The following is a 21,773-nucleotide window of genomic DNA, read 5'->3' as shown; positions in this document are numbered from 1 at the left end:
TGAGCAAAAGCAGCAGCAGCACACAAAAGCAAAGCCACCCTCCTTCTCCTCTTCCTCCTCCATCAGGTGCATTATCTGCTTCTGCCGCTTTCTCCCTTCTACCTTCACAGGCACCCTCCTCCACTCCGCCTCTGCCCTTGAGCGGTTCCTGCTCCTCTGCCCACAGCAGCAGTCAGGTGTCCGTGAAGGAAATGTTTGAGCGGAAGAAGCCAATTTCGGCCAGTCACCCCCTTGCCCGGCGTCTGACAGCTGGCGTGGCGGAACTGTTAGCTCGGCAGCTGTTACCATACCGGCTGGTGGACTCTGAGGCCTTCCGTAAATTTGTGGCCATCGGAACACCACAGTGGAAGATGCCAGGCCGCACTTATTTTTCGAGAAAGGCCATACCCCAACTGCACCGTGAAGTTGAGAGGCAAGTGGTGTCATCTCTTGCGAAGAGCGTTGGGTCAAGGGTACACCTGACCACGGATGCCTGGTCTGCCAAGCACGGGCAGGGCCGCTACATTACCTACACAGCCCATTGGGTGAACCTGGTGGTGAACGATGGCAAGCAGGGCGCAGCGGACCAAATTGTGACACCTCCACGGCTTGCAGGCAGGCCTCCTGCCACCTCCTCTCCTCCTGCTACATGCTCTTCGCTGTCCTCCTCCTCCTTGGCTGAGTGGCAGTTCTCCTCTCCAGCTACACAGCCCCAGCTCCGCAGGGCCTATGCTGCATGCCAGGTAAGACGGTGTCACGCCATCTTAGACATGTCTTGTCTCAAAGCGGAGAGTCACACTGGAGCAGCTCTCCTGGCTGCTCTTAAGAAACAGGTGGATGAGTGGCTGACCCCGCACCACCTGGAGATAGGCAACGTGGTGTGCGACAACGGCAGCAATCTGCTTTCCGCTTTGCATATGGGGAAGCTGACACACATACCCTGCATGGCACATGTCATGAATCTAGTGGTTCAAAGATTTGTGGCAAAGTACCCTGGCTTAGCGGGTGTCCTGAAGCAGGCCAGGAAGTTCTGTGGGCATTTGAGGCGGTCTTACACAGCCATGGCACGCTTTGCGGAAACGAGTCAGACTCAGAGGATGATGAGCAAGGTGTTTCTTTGGGGGAGGAGGAGGAGGAGGGGACAGCGGCAGGAGAACAACCGCAGCAGGCGTCGCAGGGGGCTTGTGCTGCTTAACCTTCCCGTGGTATTGTTCGCGGCTGGGGGGAGGAGGTTGACTTACCTGACGTCACTGAGGAAGAGCAAGAGGAGATGGAGGGTACTGGATCCGACTTTGTGCAGATGTCGTCTTTTATGCTGTCCTGCCTGTTGAGGGACCCCCGTATAAAAAACCTCAAGGGGAATGAGCTGTACTGGGTGGCCACTCTACTAGACCCTCGGTACAGGCACAAAGTGGCGGACCTGTTACCAACTCACCGGAAGGTGGAAAGGATGCAGCACATGCAGAACCAGCTGTCAACTATGCTTTACAATGCCTTTAAGGGTGATGTGACAGCACAACGCCAGCAAGGTACCACTGCCACTAATCCTCCTCCCGTGTCCACGCAGTCAAAGACAGGACGCTCCAGCGATCTCATGGTGATGTTGGACATGCGGACGTTCTTTAGTCCAACGCCTCGCCGTAGCCCTTCCGGATCCACCCTCCACCAACGCCTGGAACGGCAGGTAGCCGACTACCTGGCCTTAAGTGTGGATGTAGACACTGCTGTGAACAGCGATGAGGAACCCTTGAACTACTGGGTGCGCAGGCTTGACCTGTGGCCAGAGCTGTCCCAATTTGCCATCCAACTTCTCTCCTGCCCTGCCGCAAGTGTCCTGTCAGAAAGGACCTTCAGCGCAGCTGGAGGCATTGTCACAGAGAAGAGAAGTCGCCTAAGTCACAAAAGTGTTAAGTACCTCACCTTTATCAAAATGAATGAGGCATGGATCCCGGAGGGCTGCTGCCCGCCCCAAGACTAAGTCAGTCCCCGCACACACAGCATCTCTGCCTTCACGCCGTGGGACTGGCTGCCTGGCCTGCCCCAAGAAGACTAAGTCGCTCCCAGTCCCTCCACACAGCATGTCTGCCTGCAGGCCGCTTGACTACCTTCTCCACCACCACCAACAAGGTCCGGGACTCCAGGCGGATTGCTGAATTTTTTAGGCCGCTGTAATAATTTTTCCGGTGCGTGTACATGACTGCCTAATTTTTCTGGCTGCACTGCAACAACAAAAGAAAAGGCATGTACATGCGCCCATTCCCCTTCGTGATCATTACCTTGCCGTGGTGAAGGGGCTTGCGTATCACAATGAAGCAATGACCGGCGCATAGATGAGTGTCTCGGGGGGCACACAAAAGATAATAAGGTCGTTGCTTCATTGTGGTCAGACCAAATTTGATCAGCTGGACAGTCACTGTTCTGTCATTCAGCTACATCAGCCAGGCGATCATATGGGCTGTAAAGCCACCAAAACATGCACTCTCGCCATGGTGCGCACCAGTCCAGCACGGCCGTCACTACACAAACAGCTGTTTGCGGTGCGTTACACGGTGAGTTTGTTGTGTCAGTGTGAAGCAGTACCTTAATTACACTACCTGATTGATGTATACACATGCAAGATGTTTTAAAGCACTTTAGGCCTGTCATTTAGCATTTAATGTGATTTCTGCCCTTAAAACGCTGCTTTGCATCAAATCCAGATTTTTCCTGGGGACTTTTGGCGTGTATCCCACTCCGCCATGCCCCCCTCCAGGTGTTAGATCCCTTGAAACATCTTTTCCATCACTTTTGTGGCCAGCATAATTATTTTTTTTTTTCAAAGTTCGCATCCCCATTGAAGTCTATTGCGGTTCGCGAACTTTAACGCGAACCGAACCTTCCGCGGAAGTTCGCGAACCCGGTTCACGAACCTAAAATCGGAGGTTCGGCCCATCTCTACTTGCCAGCTGGCGCCCTGCTGTGTCCGTGCCCTCCATCCCCTGCAACAACTGCTCAAGGCTACCTGTGTCCCCTGGCTTGTGAATCAGAGTGTGCCAGCAACGTGTCAGTGGTGCAATGATCAGGATTTGTTCCTGTGTGGCAATCGCTGTGTCTCATATCTATGGTGTCTTAAGACACAGCTGTATCATCCTTGTGGCACATCTGGCTACAGGGAGGGGTGCGGACTTGTACTGGGGGAACATCTGGCTACTGTGAAGGGGGCTATACTGGGGAGGGGCTTATACACAAGTCAATCACTTTTTCCTGGTTTCTGAGGGAGAAGTGGGTACTTCGGCTTATACGCGGGCCGGCTTGTATGCGCATATTTACGGTACACAGTGTACAAGTGTAGAATAATGGTAAATGTTACCAACATTCTACTAGCTCAAATTGGCGCTCCCATTTCCCATGTGTCCCTTTTTCATGTGCGGAAAATTCCATCATAAACCATCAGTAAATAATCTTCAGAGTCAGCTCTTCCCATTAGCACGTGCCCAAAAATGCCAATATTAGAGGAGCAGCTGCGTTAATGAGACATTACATAATTCATAATATACTTTGTATAATAATATTTATTGGTTTGGTCCACTCATGTAATTTGTTAGAGCATGGGCCTTTTACTGACTCATAGGCCCAAAGGCCCCGCTCACAGTGACGCATTGTGTTGCGGTGTAGCGGCTGCTTTGTTACGTGGCTTACCGCACTGCAATGCACCACCCCTGCGACATTCACAGTGCTGTGGGTGCGTTGCTGTATAGCAGGTTGTAGTATGGTAATGCAATGCATACAGGGCGTTATTGATAAACGTGCACGTTAACAGTGGGAGTGAAGCATACTTTTCATTGACTGTATGCTTCACTGCACACGGCGAAACGCATGAGCGCCGCTGACCCGATCCATTGTGTTGCATTCCTGATGTCACAGGGAACACAACGGAATGGCCACTGTGAATATGGCCTTATTCAATTCACTTTTATTCCTGAGCTTTCTCCAGGGAGATAATGTTTCATCTTATGTTTAGAATACCTTTCAGCACTCTGCAATTGAAAAAGTAACAACAAGTAGGGTAAAAAGTACTGTCAAAATTATCTTATGTATTTTCTTGCTTGCTGATGGTTTAAAAGGCATTTACGTATTTGGGTGTGAAAATCGCTTACAGTCGGTAGTAGAAATCTGACAGAACCGACAGGTTTTGGACTAATCCATCTCTCCATGGGGGATTCTCAGTATGGCCTTTATTCTTTATAAAGACATTCCCTGAAAAGGATTTATACAACGATGCTGGCCAGCCTCCCTGCTCGCTGCACACTTTTTTTTTGGGCCGTTGGACAGAGCAACTGCCATTCATTAAGTGCTTTTGAAAATAAAAAAAGCTCTGAGAATCCCCCATAAGGAGATGGGCTAGTCCAAAACCTGCCAGTTCTGTCAGATTTTTACTACTGCTATAAAGTGACAGCAACATAGGAGAAAAGTAATTTACGGTTAACTTTACTCTGGAGGAAATGTACTTCTTATCTGTATATGTTTACATGTATACCCAGGTCTCCTGCGTTGGAGGCAGAGCCCTTAATCATTGGAACTATCCAGCCACTGCACTTTGACACTCCTCACATGATATGATGGGGTGATCAGAAATTAGTGCCAGTCGCACCGCAGATATGAGGCTATCATATGACCCTGTTCCACGGTGCAGCGACAGCGTCCTATGCATATGCCCGCCCCCTGGCTAGTGACGTATTTCCTGCTGGGTAGGAAGTACATCACAGGCATTCCCATCAGTCCGTGCATGCACGCCTGTCATGCACACCGCCTGCGTTGCCCTCTTACTTGCATTACTGCATAATCCGTGCATGTCAGGAATGCAGAGATTTTGATATCGCATGGACTGTGCAAGTCTCTATAGACTTGTATGGCCCTTGCAGCAGGAAAGCAGTCTGCAAGTGGCCTCAATGATCGTAAACTAGTTGTGTTACATTCTATACACAGAACACTACAACCTCCCCTTTCCCCATGATCCAACCGCTGAATGTGATGACAATATTGTTCTTAATTCTACTTCTTACGTGAGCCTGGTCACATTACCATGTTATTACATTCTACAATAGAATATTACACCTACACCATCACCATGACCCGACTACTAGACAGCACTTAATAAAAGACGTCCTTCATACTCTACACATTGTAAATACATTCGATGACATAGCTATTGCTTATAACTGAAAATAAAATCTTTAAAGGAATACTACCGATTGACATGTTTTTTTCAATTGAGATAGGAAATGTTTTGGTAGTGTTGCTAAGTACTGGTGGATACATTTGTATTATTATCTCTTTGTTTACTGTTATCTAATTCCTTTCAAATTTTTCTGATGGCAGTCTGTTCTGACGGCAGACTGAGTCATGACGGGAGGGGGGAATTCTCTCACAGTGTGTCTGCTAACTCTGTGTGTGCAGAGAGCTCAGTCAGAGAGAGGCAGAGCGTTCTCTCACAGAGAGCAGAGGAAATGTATCTTATGTGCAACATAAACATTTGTTATTGTGTGCGTGAAAGCTAATACCTGAAAGTTTTTTGTTTTCATATAACTCTGCTTCAATATTATACTGTTCTTAGCATGTAAGACTGCAGCAATTCATACCTTTGCCAATGAGACATTCCAGACGTAGCTAAAATCTACACACAGTGAATTACAGCTTTTGCCTCTGATTTTTACCATGAAAAGTAGGAAAATGTTTACACAGCTACTTAGACATTATTTGTACATTGTCATTTTAGAACACTTGGTTTGATAGCGTTCCTTTAAGATTCTGTATACAAACACAAAATTGGCCAACACGACCATGCCACATATAACCTACTGCTTTATAGAAAGAACCCTTTGCATCAACACTACAATTTTGTTGTACTCCATGTAAATGTAAAACACTACAGCTGCAACATGAGCTACAGCAGGTCATGCCCAATAAAAGGGTTTCCTGGAAAGATACGCGTCTGATATTTTCTGCCACGTTAAAGTAAACCTGTCTTTTTAAAATGCATACATACCTCGAGAGAGAGGGAAGCATCGGGATCCCCAAGAGGATTCCCCCTGTCCTCCTCCATCAGGCTGTTCCAGGGCTGAGCCCCTCGAAGAGCTGCCGCTGTGTGCTGTAGCACGGACCCATTAAGGCTTTCACAGAAAAAGCCGAGCCTGATTGGGTCTGTGCTACAGCGGAGGTGGCTCGCGCCAGCTCAATAGCACGGACCTGAATGGTCTCAGTTTTTCTGATGAAACCTGAGTGGATCCATGCTACTGCACATGTGCAAACCATCGACAAGCTCGTGTTGATGGTTTTGAGGCAGACATCGCTGGAACAGCCTAATGGAGGAGGAAGGGGAAAGCCTCTGGAGGATCCTCTCTCTGCCAAGGTGAGTACCCATATGGGGCATTTTTTTCATCACAGGTTTCCTATAATAATGGTGACCTGAAGTGTGAAAAGTCAAGATACTTACCTCAGCAGAGGGAAGACTGGGCAGTCCAGAGGCTTCCTGGGTGTTCCTACAGCCCAACGTTCCAGCACAGGTTCCATCTATACCTATTTAACAAAATCTGTTGAATGGGTTTTTTCAGGCCAATCTGCACTGGGCATGGGAGAGTAAAGTTCGCACATGCTCAGTCTGGACGCGCTCGTCCATGACCAAGAGCGTGACAAAAAGATGAAGCGGGTGGTATGTGGAATGGTCGGCGGTAGAAGCCTCTAGACCAGGGGTCCCCAAACTTTTTCGGTCAAGGGCCAGGTCAACATACTTCAGACTGCTGGGGGGCCGGAGTATACATGAAATGTAGAAAACATTACATTGAGCCTAGGTAGTGTAAACTATTACCTGTTAACACATGCAGCCCTTTTGTCTCCTATTTAACCAAATCTGACAGTATGACCCCCAACACAGAATGTGCAGATAGTATGTCCTGCAACGCAGAGGAGAACTCCTCCGGAGGAAAACTCCCAGCAGCAGCCATTCATGTGGCGCCTGAAGAACATCTTTGCCACAGACAGTGAAGCATACCCAGGTGACAACCTGCAGTCCAATTGGACCCATGTGGATGGGTGGTGCCAGCACTGCTATCCTATATGTGGGTCGCAGATATTTAAAGATGCAGTGGACCGCATCTATAAGTAATAGGTTTTAAGAGTGGGGGGCCGGTGAAAAAGCCTCAGAGGGCCACATTCGGCCCGCGGGCCTTAGTTTGAGGACCACTGCTCTAGACCATCCCGAAGCTTTTAACTCTAGAGGTAAGTATCTAACTTTTTCCCCCTCCACAGGTTTGCTAATATGATGCTTTTACACCAGGAGACAGACACCAGGATATGTAGACGTAATATAAACGCAGATGTCTTAATAATCGATCAGCAGCCAGAGGTTTCCCAATCCACCATGGAACAGTATGTCGAAGATAAACAATCAGCGCTCTCCATTGCACTCCCACACACTGTGAAGCCTGCAGACACCTTGTGCCCAATATTGAAGACAGTGACCAAAAATATATACGTAGGAGTCAGGGCTTAGTTCATACACAGGTACACATTATTGCAACAACTTGAAATCATTAAAAGAAAATACAAACTCACATCATGGGTCCATGCACACTGCACCCCTTTGTTTGCATCAATACACTATTGCACAATAACCAGTAAAGTGCCAAGTGCTGAGAAAGTCACCAGACTGTAGTTCAGAAAATGACCGTTCTCCTTCCAGGTTTCGGCCTTCCGCTGTTATCAGAGGAACTAGATCAACTTTGAACGAACTTTCTTACAATCGTTCTGTCCATCAGAATTTCAAATCAATTCTATTCATCTGATCGGATTGCTAATCATTTTCCCCTCCGTTGATGGACCTGAATGATTGTTTACGATCGGATCGGACAGTTGATAATTTTGGAGATTGGATAGTTAATGGGCTCCTTAACTGTCACCACAACCTATTTAAATGATTCCTTACTATGAGTATCCACTTTCCCAATTCATACCCTTTACTAGCGCATGCGTGCTGCCTCCCAACCTCTTCCCCACAGGCTGGCAGTGAAGGGGGCATGGTACAGGTGAAGATGGGAAGGGGATGAAGAAAAAGAATGGAAAAAAAAACATTTAAATGCCCCCCTTTGAAGAGACTCTGTAATGAAAAAAAGTTCCCCTGGGGTCAGGCTGTGCAATATTTACCTTTCTCTGTTCCAGCGGGGGCGCTGTTGCGGCTCTCTCCTCGGAAATAGCCGATCTCAGTCGGGTCCGCTGTACTGCACAGGCGCAGGCGACTTGCGCTTGCGCAGTACAGCAGACCTGACTGGGATTGGCTATTTCCGATTATTTACAAGCGGAGAGCCGCTACTGCGCCTGTGCTGGAGCCGGTAAGGTCAGTATTTACATGCCTGCTGTTTAGTGGGCTGCAGCGAGACCACCGCGGGACACAGGAGGACGGGGAGAGCCTAGATAGGATCCAGAGGCTTCCTGCACCTGAGGTGAATACCCCCAGGGGAATTTTTTAACTTTACAGATCCTCTTTAAGCCACCCCCCCCCCACCGTTCTTCCCAGAGGTTGCCATGTTACTTGGCCTAGATTTGCCAATTTCACGGTAACCCAAGAGTGCCTATTACCAGGCTGGAAAGGTGAGGGGAAACAGCTTCTGTAGGGGTCTCAACCATGGCTGTATACCCCTTATACTGTCACCTATACCTTCCTCACTCCTATGGACTATATATCCCGACTCAATATCCTCCACCCCCTTATGTACTGTATACCCCAACCCCCTAAACCCTTCTCTTAATCCCACAACCACCCCCTCCCATGCTAATGCTAAATGCTTAGAGTCCCCTCCAGATTGAAGTAAACATAAATAATTGGATAAAAAGCTACCACTGACTGGTACGGATGCATCACCATGGCAACATAAGCGTGTAGATTTAGATAATTACAAATCCCCATATGTGACTAACATTCTTCAAAAGTACCTGACAGGAAGGAGGCTGATATCAGCTCCATGCCTGTCATGCATGGAATGTGCTGTAAAATAATATGAAGTCAGCCCATCCTGTGTGATATATCAGGCTCCCCCCCCCCATGGCTTCTTCTACTGCTCGGGCACTACTGCGCTGAGGTCCCCTAACATGGTCATTACCAGACAGTCTGACATCTCGGCTGTGGGTTATTACATAATATGAAGAATGGCAGAAGAAAGGCAATGAAGCCTCTCCTGCATCAGATGGAGCGGAGCCGTGACATACAGCAGAGCTACGGGATCTGTAGCCTCTCTCTCCACACATATGTCCCTACATGAACACCGTAGATGGCTAGGCTCACCGTAATGTACAGACCACAGGTAGTGGATTCAAGGTAACAAAAGGGTTAAAAGAACAAGATTCCAGCCTTACTGTAAATCTCACAGATATAGCCGGGGAGAGACAATATAAATCACTTCAGCACAGATTCCTGGAATGTGACATCATTAAAGCACCCTCGCTGTATATCATGCAGAATACGTTCATTGCTGTATACATGGATAGAGGGATAGATAAATAGGCAGATAGATAGATAGATAAATAGGCAGATAGATAGATAGATAGATAGATAGATAGATAGATAGATAGATAGATGACATGATTTGCAGAGACAGATAACAGCGTCTTGGAGAGAGATAAAGTAAAGAGAGAGTTAAGGTGGCCATAGATTTGGCGACTGATCGACCATCAGATTCGATAATGATTATCGAATCTGATGAAAATTGGTGCTGCCAAGAGGACACCCGATTCAAACAATTGAATCGGGCGGAAATTGGTCGCATGTATGGATCGGACATGCTGGAAAATCTCAGGCTGACATGCTCAATGGGTTGCATGGCGGCAGCAGTGTGTGATAATCGTGAACAACGAATGCGGCGGAAAACCCTGGTAGGTGTCCCTCCAATGTTTTATGCCCCCCAGTGCGCGCGCAGTTATACTTTACCTGTCCTTCCGTCCGTGCTGACTGCCTGTGCCTTATTCTGGCCCCATGTGACTACCGGGATATATCACGTGGGGCACAAGTGTGATGTCACACATGTCCCACCTGCCATAATGCCGGCAACCACGTGGGGGCGCAAATGTGAAGCACGGACAGTGGAAGGTAAAGTGCAACTGTATGAGGGGTGGATCATAAAACATTAGGAGCTCATGCTGAAATCAATCGGAAATCGGTCTGTGGTTTATGGTGGCCAACAGATATTTATCTGATCAGATTCCATCAGAGAGAGAGATCTGTTTCTTGGTCAATCAGCCGGCAAAATCGCTAGATGTATGGCTACCTGTAAGGTGCCCTCATATGACTCGATTTTCCTGCTGGATCGACCATCTGATTTGATCTGATCTGTGTGTGATACCTCGAAGAGTCTTATCAAAACTTCCGATCAATCAAAAAATTGGATCAGAATGCTCAAATCAAATCAAAATAAAAAAAAATTGTATGGTGTGTGGCCACCTTTAACCCCCCTGGCGGTATAAAAAATTCTGCCAGGAGGCAGCGCAGCAGTTTTTTTTGTTTTGTTTTTTCTTATATCATGTAGCGAGCCCAGGGCTCGCTACATGATAGCCGCTGCTCAGCGGCAATCCCCCCGCCCGCTTCGATCGCCTTCGGCCAAGGAGGTTACCGCCAAGGAGGTTAAAGGGACTCCGAGCTCATCTTAAAAATGAAAATTGTACTCACCCGGGGCTTTCTCCAGCCCAGTGCTGGTCGGGAGGTCCCACGACGGCGTCCTGGCCCCTTTCCTAGTCCCCGCTCCGGAATGGCTGACCGGCGGCAGCCCGACGACACTCGGCCGAGTGTCGGGCTTCTTCTTCCGCGTCACACGCCGGCCGCCTCGCGTCATCACGGTGGCCGGCGTGAAAGTACTGCGCATGCGCGATTAAAGCGCGCATGCGCCGTACTGCCACGTTGGCTGCCATGATGACGCGCGGCTGGCGGAGTCCCTTTAAGGTGGCCACACACCATACAACTTTTTAAATATCTGTTCAATTTAAGAATAGCAATACATTTTTTAGGGGATTGTAACAATTCAAAATCTGACCAATGTACCACACACCTATGTTCAATTTTTCTCCAATCATGAATAAAATAATTGAAAGCTCAGAAAAAATTGATTGGAACTGTACATCTAGTAACTGACAATCCATCACACACCGTAGAATTCTTGATAAAGTTGGTATGAAATATCCAACATGTCCAATCTTAAAAAAAAAAAAAACAGGAAGTTTGATCGGATTTATCGATCGAAAACGAAGAATGGATTTTTTCATTGTATGGTGTGTGGCCATCTTTAGCCGCAAACCAAATTGTTTATTCTGATATAACATTTACTGAACAATCTCAAACTAAGTGGCGTAAGTATAACGATCATGGGTGCTTGGTTCTCCCCCTTCTGCAGAGTAGCGCAGTGGTGCAGTTTAACTACATGCCGACGGGCGTGGCCACGGCGGCAGCCCCAGGACTGCCTAATGCAGATCAGTGTAAGGTCCTTGGGGCCTGTTTTGCAGAAGATAGTGCGCGCTGATGCGCTCGCTTCTCCGCTTGGTAGGCCTCCCAGCGGCGATCGCTGCTAGGAGACTGTTAGACGGCGAAACCGCTGTCTAATTACCACGTACATCGCTGCGATTTTAGGCTGCAGTGGCCAATTTATTGAAAAATGGTCTTGTCTAGGGGTGTTTAACACTGTGTTCCTCAAGTGGTTAATATCTACCTGCTCCAGTGCTGCTTCGAGTTTTCTCCAATCTCCCCAAAAGCCGCATGCTCTGTGCTGCATACCACTGGCTCCTGAGGCATGTCACGTGATCAGGAGAAGGAGGACTGCTAGGAAGAACAGCAGAGACCCAACACATTGCTGGAGCAGGTAAACAGTACACGGCTCCGCTGCACTACTCTGAAACGTGAGAAATGTCTCTCGGAGAAGGAGGTAGGTATTGCTGGGAGGTCCCGTGGGTTTTTGCTGCATTCCGGCTCAAACTGACAATGTTTCAACTAGAAACACTGTTACCAGTGTGATCCTCTGGGTGGGAAGGCAGTGTGTTGTCCTTCTTTTGCTGCTTTCCGTAATGCACATGTGAACCTCTGGAGGGCCTCATAATATGAGTCATGACAAGGAGGGCCGCATTTGGCCCGCGGGCCTTGTATTAGACACCTGTGCTTTAGGGCTTGTTTCCACTATTGCGGTGCGGAATCGCCTGGATTCCACCGCTGATGAAATCGCATGCGGATGCGATTTCCCATGCGTTTTTTGCCGCGAATTCGCATGCGAATTCGCATAGGTGAGGGTATATGCGAATTTAACCATGTCACTGCCTGTTTGAATTACATTGGTATCTATGCAAATTCGCATGCGAATTCGCATGAAAATTCGCATACCATAGCCGCATGCGAATTTCCTATTAAATACATTAGCGGCGATTCGCATGCATTCCACTCGCAGGCGAATTCGTTGGCTCATTTGTGCGTTTTTTTACCGCTGAAAAAAACGCACATCACCAACGCAACAGTGGAAACAGACCCATCCACTTGCATACCATGTGCGAATCTGCATGCGTTGGACGCATGCGGATTCGCGATAGTGGAAACGAGCCCTTAGAGGGTAGAAGAGAGAGCGATATGAGGAGGGAGGGATCAATGTAGTCTGGAGAAAGGGGTGTATAAACCTGGCTACAAACAGGAAGATATGGTCGACCAAACAATCATGATATATATATATATATATATATATATATATATATATATTTATTGTATTTATAAAGCGCTAACATATTACGCAGCGCTGGACAATAAATATATACAATGATACAAGGATGACATACATAGGGTTATACACATAGAACAAAGTTATACATAGAAATTGTACAAAATACATGATCATGCAATATGGGCTGGTTAGGTAGGCCCAGTAATACAAGTACAGGCTGTCATAGGACAGGAGCACATGATCCTGTAGATTACACTAGGGAGTGGAGGACCCTGCCAGAGGCTTACAATCTAAAGGGAGGGGTGGAAACACTAGGTGGGGCTGTTAAATATTCCTTAGAGAGTTACTGTGTGGTAGGAGGTGGGTAGGCCATCATAAGAGGTGGGTTTTTAGGGCTTGCTTGAATGTGTTGAAAGAGGGAGCAAGTCTGATGGGTGGTGGAAGGGCATTCCAGAGGGTGGGGTCAGCTCTTGAGAAATCCTGCAGGCAGGCATGGGAGTGTGAAATGCGAGGGGTGGTGAGGCGAAGGTCGTTGGAGGAACGGAGGGGGCGACCTGGTGTATACCTGTGAACAAGCTCCGAGATGTAGGTAGGGCAGGTTTTGTGCACAGATTTATACGCCAGGCATAGAATCTTGAAAGTTATCCTGAAACGGATAGGGAGCCAGTGCAGGGATTCACAAAGGGGAGATGTGGATGCAGAGCGGTGCGAAGAATGGATGAGTCTTGCAGCCGCGTTCATCACTGATTGAAGGGGGGCAGTGCGTTTCAGGGGGAGGCCAGAAAGGAGGGAGTTACAGTAATCAAGGTGGGAGATGATGAGGGCATGGATGAGCAGTTTGGTCGTGTCCGGGGTTAAGAAGAGGCGGATCTTGGAGATATTACGGAGGTGGAAATTGCAGGCTCTGGTGATGTTTTGGATGTGTGGGATGAAGGAGAGGTCAGAGTCCAAGGTGACACCAGACACCGGGCCTGGGAGGTAGGGCGAATGGTTGTGTTGTCGATTGTGAGGTGGAAATCTGGGAGTGGTGCAGCAGCATGGGGTGGAAAGATCAGGAGCTCAGTTTTGTCTAGGTTAAGCTTTAGGAGCCTAGCTGACATCCAGGAGGAAATTGCTGAGAGACACAAGGAGACCTTGTTTATGGTGGTGGATGAGAGATCGGGGGTATGGAGGTAAATCTGAGTGTCATCTGCATAAAGGTGGTAATTGAAGCCCAGGGAGGAGATAAGCTTGCCAATTGAGGAAGTGTATATGGTGAAAAGAAGGGGGCCTAGAACAGAGCCCTGGGGGACCCCAACTGAGAGGGGGGCAGGGGTTGAGGAGGAGCCATTGAAGGAAGTGGTGAAGGAGCGATTGGATAGGTAGGAGGAGATCCAGGTCAAGGCAAGACCATGGATGCCCATGGACTGTAGTGATTGGAGGAGGAGGGAGTGGTCAACAGTGTCAAATGCTGCATAGAGGTCAAGGAGGAGCAGGATGGAATAACTGCCTTTATATATCTAGAGTGAATGCATCAGCAAGAAATCCAACTTTCATTCTTCAAATCAAAGGAGGAGGGAAAAAAAGAAAACTGGAGAGAGAGAGGAAAGGAGTCGGTGGAGAGAGAAATGAGGGAGAGAGATAATTGGTGATGGAGAGAGACAGAGAAGGGGGTAGAGAGACAATTGAGGAGCATAAATGAATTGTAAACCTAAAAATGTCCACAGACCAATTATACGTCTACCCCTCGACCCATCCCCCCCCCCCACACACACACACACACACACAATGTACCCCTTTCCTGACCCCATTTCTCCTTGATTTGTATGTACCTTGGTCATGCCAATAAAGCTATGTTTTATTTGATTTGGTGGTGGAGAGAGATAAAAATGGGGAAGAGAGATTGGGGAGAGATGAAGGAGATAGGTAATTGGTGCTGGTGCAAGAGGGATGGGGAGAGAGATGGGAGAGAGAGAAAATTAGTGGTGGAACGAGAGAGATGGGGTGAAAGGGAGTTGTGGAGAAATGAGGGAGATAAGGAGATGAGGGAGGGAGAGAGAGAGATGAGGAAGAGAGAGAGAGAAATGAGGGAGAGATAGGAGAGCGATGAGGGAGAGATAGAGGAGAGATAGATGAGGGAGAGAGATAAAGAGGTAAGGGAGAAAGTGAGAGATGAAGGGGAGAGAGAGAGGGATGAGGGGGAGATAGATGAGGCAGGGAGAGAGATGAGAGACATGAGGGGGTGAGAAAGAGATGAGGGGGAGAGACATGAGGGAGAGAGAGAGATATGAAGGGGATATAGTGAGATGTGGGGGAGGGAGAGAGAGATGAGGGGGGAATAGAGAGAGAGATGAGAGGGGAGAGAGAGAGAGAGATGAGGGGGAGAGAGATGAGAGAGAGATGAAGTGGAGAGAGGTGAGGGGGAGAGAGAGAGAGATGAGGGGGAGAGAGATGAGGGAGAGAGAGAGAGATGAAGGGGAGAGAGGTGAGGGGGGAGAGAGAGAGATGAGGGGGAGAGAGGTGAGGGGAAGAGAGAGAGAGAGAGAGAGAGAGAGAGAGAGAGAGAGAGAGAGAGAGAGAGAGAGAGAGAGATGGTGGGAGAGAGAGAGATGGTGGGAGAGAGAGAGATGGTGGGAGAGAGAGAGATATGGGGGGGGGGGAGAGAGAGATGAGAGGAGATAACTGACGGTGGAGAGTGGTAGAAGAAAAAAGGAAAAGTCAGACAGATAGCTGGATAGATAGACACAAAGTGAACAATCTGAGAAAGAGAGAGAAACAGGTGGGTGAGTTAAGGGAAACATAATGAGAGAGAAAGAGAGAGAGAGAGAGAGAGAGGGAGAGAGAGAGAAGGATATGAGGAGGTAGAGTTCAATGTACAATGGGAGGAGGGTGAGAGAGAGAAAGCAAAAAAAAGAGAGGAAAGGGAGATGGAATCCAGGTAGACAGGTAGATGTTGGTGGATGTGTGAGGGAAAGAAAGTGCAACGTTGGATGGATGGATGGATAGATAGATAGATAGATAGATAGATAGATAGATAGATAGATAGATAGATAGATAGATAGAATGCATCTCTAGGAATTATCATCACATTCTGTATTTCCTGCATAGCAGGGCTAGTGTTCCTCCTACAGCATGGCAGATAATTATCCCAGAAATAAAGCAGGGCAGATGTGTGAGGTGGACTGCGGATGCCACTGAAAGCTCTTCCTGGCTGTGATTAGCTGGATCCCCGAGAAGCCCCCTCCTCTTACCTTTCCCTGGTCTGGTCGGCTGTCACAGGCCTCGTCAGTCGTCAGTGCCTCCCCTCCTCAGTGCCCACAGCCCTCATCCTCCTTCCCTGGCACTGCAGCATCGCCCAGCGTTCCCGGAATCCTCCTCACAGCGAGAGAGGGAGATGTCACTGCGGAGCGAGCAGCCACTTCTGTGCCCGTGTGTGTCTGTGTGTGTGTGTGCCTGTGTGTGTATCTGTGTGTTCCGGCTCACTGAGTCACATCTCTGTGTAGCATGCAGTGCTCAGCTGGGCTGGCTGCCCGAGTGGGCTGATATGTAGGTGGGCATACAGGCTCTGGCATCCCACCATTCCAGTTCAGCAGCCAAGAGTGCTGAAATATTTCTTTATCGCCAGCGCTCAGATTGCTAATGATGGGGAAGCTGCTCCCTGTGGAAGGTTCCTGACACAAGCTGGCTGCCATCTGTAGAAGTCAGCACCAGCAGAGCAGCAATGGGGGATTCACCTGGGCCCCCCTCACCCACAGGGCCTCCTTAAAGGGAACCTGAAGCGAGAGGTATATGGAGGCTGACATCTTTATTTCCTAAATGCACATTTTCTGGCTGCCCTGCTGATCCTTTTTCTAATACCCTTAAGGGGCCCATACACTGGTCGATTTCAGCGTTCAATTCGATCGATTGCAAATCGATGCACGATCAAACGACCGACCAATCAATTTGCGGCCGATTTCAATCGATTTGATCTATCTGACAGGATGGAAAATCTAGGTCGATCTGCTGCTGGCAGCAGATCGATGGCCCATAGAGTTGCATTGAATTTAATGGTGCAGTAATGTCTTTAGATCGATTTTCAATAGATTTCATTGTGAAATCTATTGGGAACCTGTTCCTAGTGTGTACACACATCAGATAGATTCCTGTCAGATTCAACCTGACAGGCATCTGACATAAATCTATCTGATGGTCAAATCTGCTGCAAATCTATCAGTGTATGGGCACCTTTAGGCCTTGTTCACATTGGGTGCGTTCATAAACGTATTTAAAGGGAAGGTCCAAGCAAAAAAAAAAATGAGTTTCACTTACCTAGGGCTTCTACCAGCCCCATGTAGCCATCCTGTGCCCTCGTAGTCACTCACTGCTGCTCCAATCCCCCGCTGGCAGCTTCCTGACCTCGGAGGTCAGGGCCAAATTGCGTACATTTTTACACATTCCAGCTAGTGCAGGAACAAAAATTTATGCGTTGCACCACTAACGCGTAAAAATGTATGTGTTAATGTTCCTGCACTAGCGGGAATGTGTAAAAATGTACGCAATTTGGCCCTGACCTCCGAGGTCAGGAAGCTGCCAGCGGGGGACTGGAGCAGCAGTGAGTGACTACGAGGGCACAGGATGGCTACATGGGGCTGGTAGAAGCCCTAGGTAAGTGAAACTCATTTTTTTTTTTTTGCTTGGACCTTCCCTTTAAGCGCATGACGAAAAACACATGCGCTGATGTGCGTTTCATAACCCATTTCAGTGTATTGCGGTGAGGTTTTTTTAAGCGGACCTATGCGTTTTACATGCGATTGAACGCATATTTGTTCAGCATGCGTTTTGCTTATAGGTAAAAAAAAAAACCACATCTCCACAGCACTTGCTATGCGCTTCTATGCTACAAAAGCACGACCATTCACTTGCATTGCTGTGCGTTCTCCAGGGCAACGCACAAAAGTGCTTGCAACGCCACGTTTCTCAAACGGACATTAACATAGCACACAGATGTGATCGTGGTACATTAGAATGAATGGAAAAAGCTGTACTTAGCAAAGCGCATAGCACATTGCTCTGGGAAAAGCGTACAGCAACATCCCTAGTGTGAATGAGGCCTTAAAGAGAACCTGAACTGAAAATAAAAAGTCAAAATACCCATACACAGGTCATACTTACATCCTGTGTAGTCTACTCCTCAATCTCTTTCTCCTCTTCTGCGTCCCATTAGTCCACTATAATCGATAGAATTCTCCATCCTCCATTTTAAATTACCTCATAACAGCTTCCTGGTCAGCACACTGTTAAACTGTAATATCGCCCACTTGAGACATAGGGAAACATGGATATTACCTTGCACATTCAGTTGTAACTGACAGCTGCTTGATATATAACTGACAGCTACTGGTATATTTCAGTTCTGACAAAATCTTGTCAGAACTGGAAGGGATCACTGTAAGAAGAAAATGGTGAGCTTCTGAGAGGAACTGACTGTGTGGTTAGTATGTAATATTCATTTGCAGCTACGTCATGTGTTTATTTTAAATAATTTTACTCGCTTCAGGTTCCCTTTAAGGTGGCCATACATCAGGCGACTTGGCGGCTGATCGACCATTCGATTTGATTATTATAATCGGATGAAAATTGGTGCCCCCAAGAGCATGCCCGGTCGACGCCACCAATTTTGGGTCAGAAATGGTTGCATGTAGCGGTCGGTCATGCTGCAAGATGTAGGGCCGATATGCTCGATTGGGTGCACGGTGGTAACAGTGTGCAATATCGGGACAAGCGACAAATGCAGCGGAACCCCTGGTGCTGTCCCCTTAATGTAAAATGTGCCCCCTGCAATCAACTATACCTGTTGTTGTCTGCCACTGGCTCTGCACCACTTCTTATACACCTGCCCCACATAATATATACTGTATGTGGGCACGTGCGACGTTGCGAGGCGGCAAACAAAAGGCTGATTCCTGAGAGATTTCATGCTGAAATCGATTGGGAATTGACCTGTGGTGTATGGGCAGGCAACAGATCTCTCTCCAATCAGATTCAATCAGAGAGAGATCTGTCTCTTGGTCGACCTGCCCATACATCGTCTGATCTATGGGCAACATTAGCCATAGACTCTGAAAAAAAGCCTGCAGCTCAGATGTTTCTGACTAAAGTCTGACTGGATTAGCAGCATGCTTGTTTCAGGTGTGTGATTAAGATACTACTGCTGCATGAAAGATTAGCAGGACTACCAGGCAACTAGTATTGCTTAAAGGAATACGGAGGTGAAGAAAAGCTGATGAAATAAAAATGTGCATGTTCAGTGCCAAGCATACAAATAACTAGGCTGTGTTCTTTTTTTTCTTTCTTTGCCAGAAAGAGTTAACCTTCAGGCCTGCAAGTGACAGTTCCTCTCCAGTCCAGACCTAGTTAAACTATAGCATAAACCTCGCTGATAAGGAATTACAACCATAAAACTTCTCATAGCAGAGAAGAGATAAAAAGGGTCAGTAAGTTCATACATTTTAACTCTGGCATACTTTAAAGACTGTGTCATTGAGCAGAGACAATAAAACAATTCAAACATAAAATAAACAAAAATAAAACTGTGCTATATCTTAAAAAGTCATTTTTTTAGAAGAAGGAGGATAGATATAACTGTTTATTAGAGATGGCCCGAACTATTCGATCGGCGAATACATGCGGTGTTCGACCCGCCCCCTATACATTATAATGGAGCCAAACTTTGACCCCTCACCCCGGAGTCAGCAGACACATGGCAGCCAATCAGATATCCCTCCTAACTGGACCACCCCCCTCCCCCCATCAGAAAGCCAGCACAGAAGCCATTTTGCAGTCTGTGTTTGGCTTCTGTGCAAGGCAGATCAGGGAGAGTGTGCTGCTGACAGGGAGAGAGTTAAAGGACAACTGTAGTGAGAGTAGGGGTCTAGTCCTGGAAAAAGAGGTGAGTGGTCATGGGTGGGGCCAAATATACATGGCCTTAGCAGTGGTATAAAAGGTCTGCCAGGGGAAGTTTGAGCTCTGTCGTAGTGTATCCCCAAAAAGTAGATGTAATCTGACAGCATTTGACCAAAAATACACATAATCTGGCAGAGGTTCCTCCAAAATACAGAAAATATGGCAGTGGTTCCCCCAAAATAGACAATCCGGTAGCAGCAGTTCCCCCAACATACACATAATCTGGAAGCAGTTCCCCAAAATACGCGAAACCTGGCAGTGGATCACCCAAAATACACGTAACACCCAAAATACATGTAATCTGGCAGCAGTGGTCCCCCAACATGCACAATCTGGCAGCGGTTCCCCAAAATACACGTAATCTGGCATCAGCGGTTCCCCAAAAATACAGATCTGACAGCAGTTCCCCCAAAATAGGTACCCCCAGTATAGCTAGCCAGGTCTATAGGTGTCCCCAGTATAAGTAGTCATGTGTATAGTTGTCCCCAGAATAGGTGGACAGGTGTAGAGATGTCACCAGAATAGGTAGCCAGGTGTATAGATGTACTCAGAATAGGTGGACAGGTGTATAGATATTCCCAGAATAGGTGGCCAGGTGTATAGATATTCCCAGAATAAGTCGCAAGGTGTATAGATATTCCCAGAATAGGTGGCTAGGTGTATAGATATTCCCAGAATAGGTGGCCAGGTGTATAGATGTCCCCAGAATAGGTAGCCAGGTCTATAGGTGTCCCCAGTATAGCCAGGTGTCCCCAGTATATGTAACCAGGTGTTCAGGTGTCCCCAGTATAGCCAGGTATATAGGTGTCCCCAGTATATGTAGCTAGGTGTATAGGTGTCCCCAGTATATGTAGCTAGGTGTATAGGGGTCCCCAGTATATGTAGCCAGGTGTATAGGTGCCCCCAGTATAGCCAGGTGTATATGTGCCCAGTATATGTAGCCAGGTGTATAGGTGTCCCCAGTATATGTAGCCAGGTGTATAGGTGCCCCCAGTAAATGTAGCCAGGTGTATAGGTGTCCCCAGTATATGTAGCTAGGTGTATAGGTGTCCCCAGTATAGCCAGGTGTATAGGTGCCCCCAGTATATGTACCCAGGTGTATAGGTGCCCCCAGTATAGCCAGGTGTATAGGTGTCCCCAGTATATGTAGCCAGGTGTATAGGTGTCCCCAGTATATGTAGCCAGGTGTATAGGTGCCCCCAGTAAATGTAGCCAGGTGTATAGGTGTCCCCAGTATATGTAGCTAGGTGTATAGGTGTCCCCAGTATAGCCAGGTGTATAGGTGCCCCCAGTATATGTACCCAGGTGTATAGGTGCCCCCAGTATAGCCAGGTGTATATGTGCCCAGTATATGTAGCCAGGTGTATAGGTGTCCCCAGTATATGTAGCCAGGTGTATAGCTGTCCCCAGTAGAGCCAGTCTATAGGCGTCCGCAGAATAGGTAGCCAGGTGTCCCCCCAGCAGGAGGGGAGCAGTGCAGTAGAGAGGAGCGTTGTGCAGAGCAGTGGGGAAGGGCGGACGTCTCCCCCCCTTCCCTCACCTTGGGGCTCCTCTTCCTGGCTCTCCCCTCCAGAACATTTGCAGCAGCGGTGGCTGGCAGCGGGCATCAGTGGGCGGGACTTACCTCCTCCTCGTTATGGCGAGTTGAGGCTGTGCATGCTGCTAGTCTGGTCTAGTCAAGACCAGAGCAGCGGCACGCACAGCTTCAACTCGCTGGAACAGGAGGAAGAAAGTCCCGCCCACTGATGCCCGCTGCCAGCCACCGCTGCTGCAAATGTTCTGGAGGGGAGAGCCAGGAAGAGGAGCCCCAAGGTGAGGGAAGGGGGGCGAGACGTCCGCCCTTCCCCGCTGCTCTGCACAACGCTCCTCTCTACTGCGCTGCTCCCCTCCGTATATGCTAGGGTGGACGACGTCCACTCTCCAAAAAAAGTAAGTGGACGTCGTCCACCCGCGTTCACGCAGGACTCGACCCCTGAGTGAGAAGAATATGGAGGCTGCCATATTTATTTCCTTTTAAGCAATACCAGTTGCCTAGCTATCCTGCTGATCCGATGCCTCTAATATGTTTAGACATAGCCCCTGAACAAGCATGAAGCAGATCAGTGTTTCTGACATTATTGTCAGATCTGATGAGATTAGCTGCATGCTTGTTTCTGGTGT

At 48.0% G+C, this 21,773-nt stretch overlaps 1 protein-coding gene across 2 annotated transcripts in view; it reads right to left on the bottom strand.

The window, feature by feature from the left end:
* The window catches only part of LZTS3 (leucine zipper tumor suppressor family member 3), a 149,247-nt gene that overhangs the window by 111,782 nt on the left and 15,692 nt on the right, over positions 1–21,773 (bottom strand). The window contains exon 1 of one of the 2 annotated variants that reach the window (XM_068274767.1): positions 15,920–16,120. The exons of the other annotated variant lie outside the window; for it this stretch is intronic. The gene's annotated coding sequence lies outside the window, so the exon portion shown is untranslated. Of the gene's footprint in view, positions 1–15,919; positions 16,121–21,773 lie in introns of those variants that run through there. 2 annotated transcript variants of the gene reach the window in all.

Source organism: Hyperolius riggenbachi, chromosome 1 (assembly GCF_040937935.1).
Source record: "Hyperolius riggenbachi isolate aHypRig1 chromosome 1, aHypRig1.pri, whole genome shotgun sequence".
NCBI classification, from domain to species: Eukaryota; Metazoa; Chordata; class Amphibia; order Anura; family Hyperoliidae; genus Hyperolius; species Hyperolius riggenbachi.
This window is presented reverse-complemented; position numbering and strand designations above follow the sequence as displayed.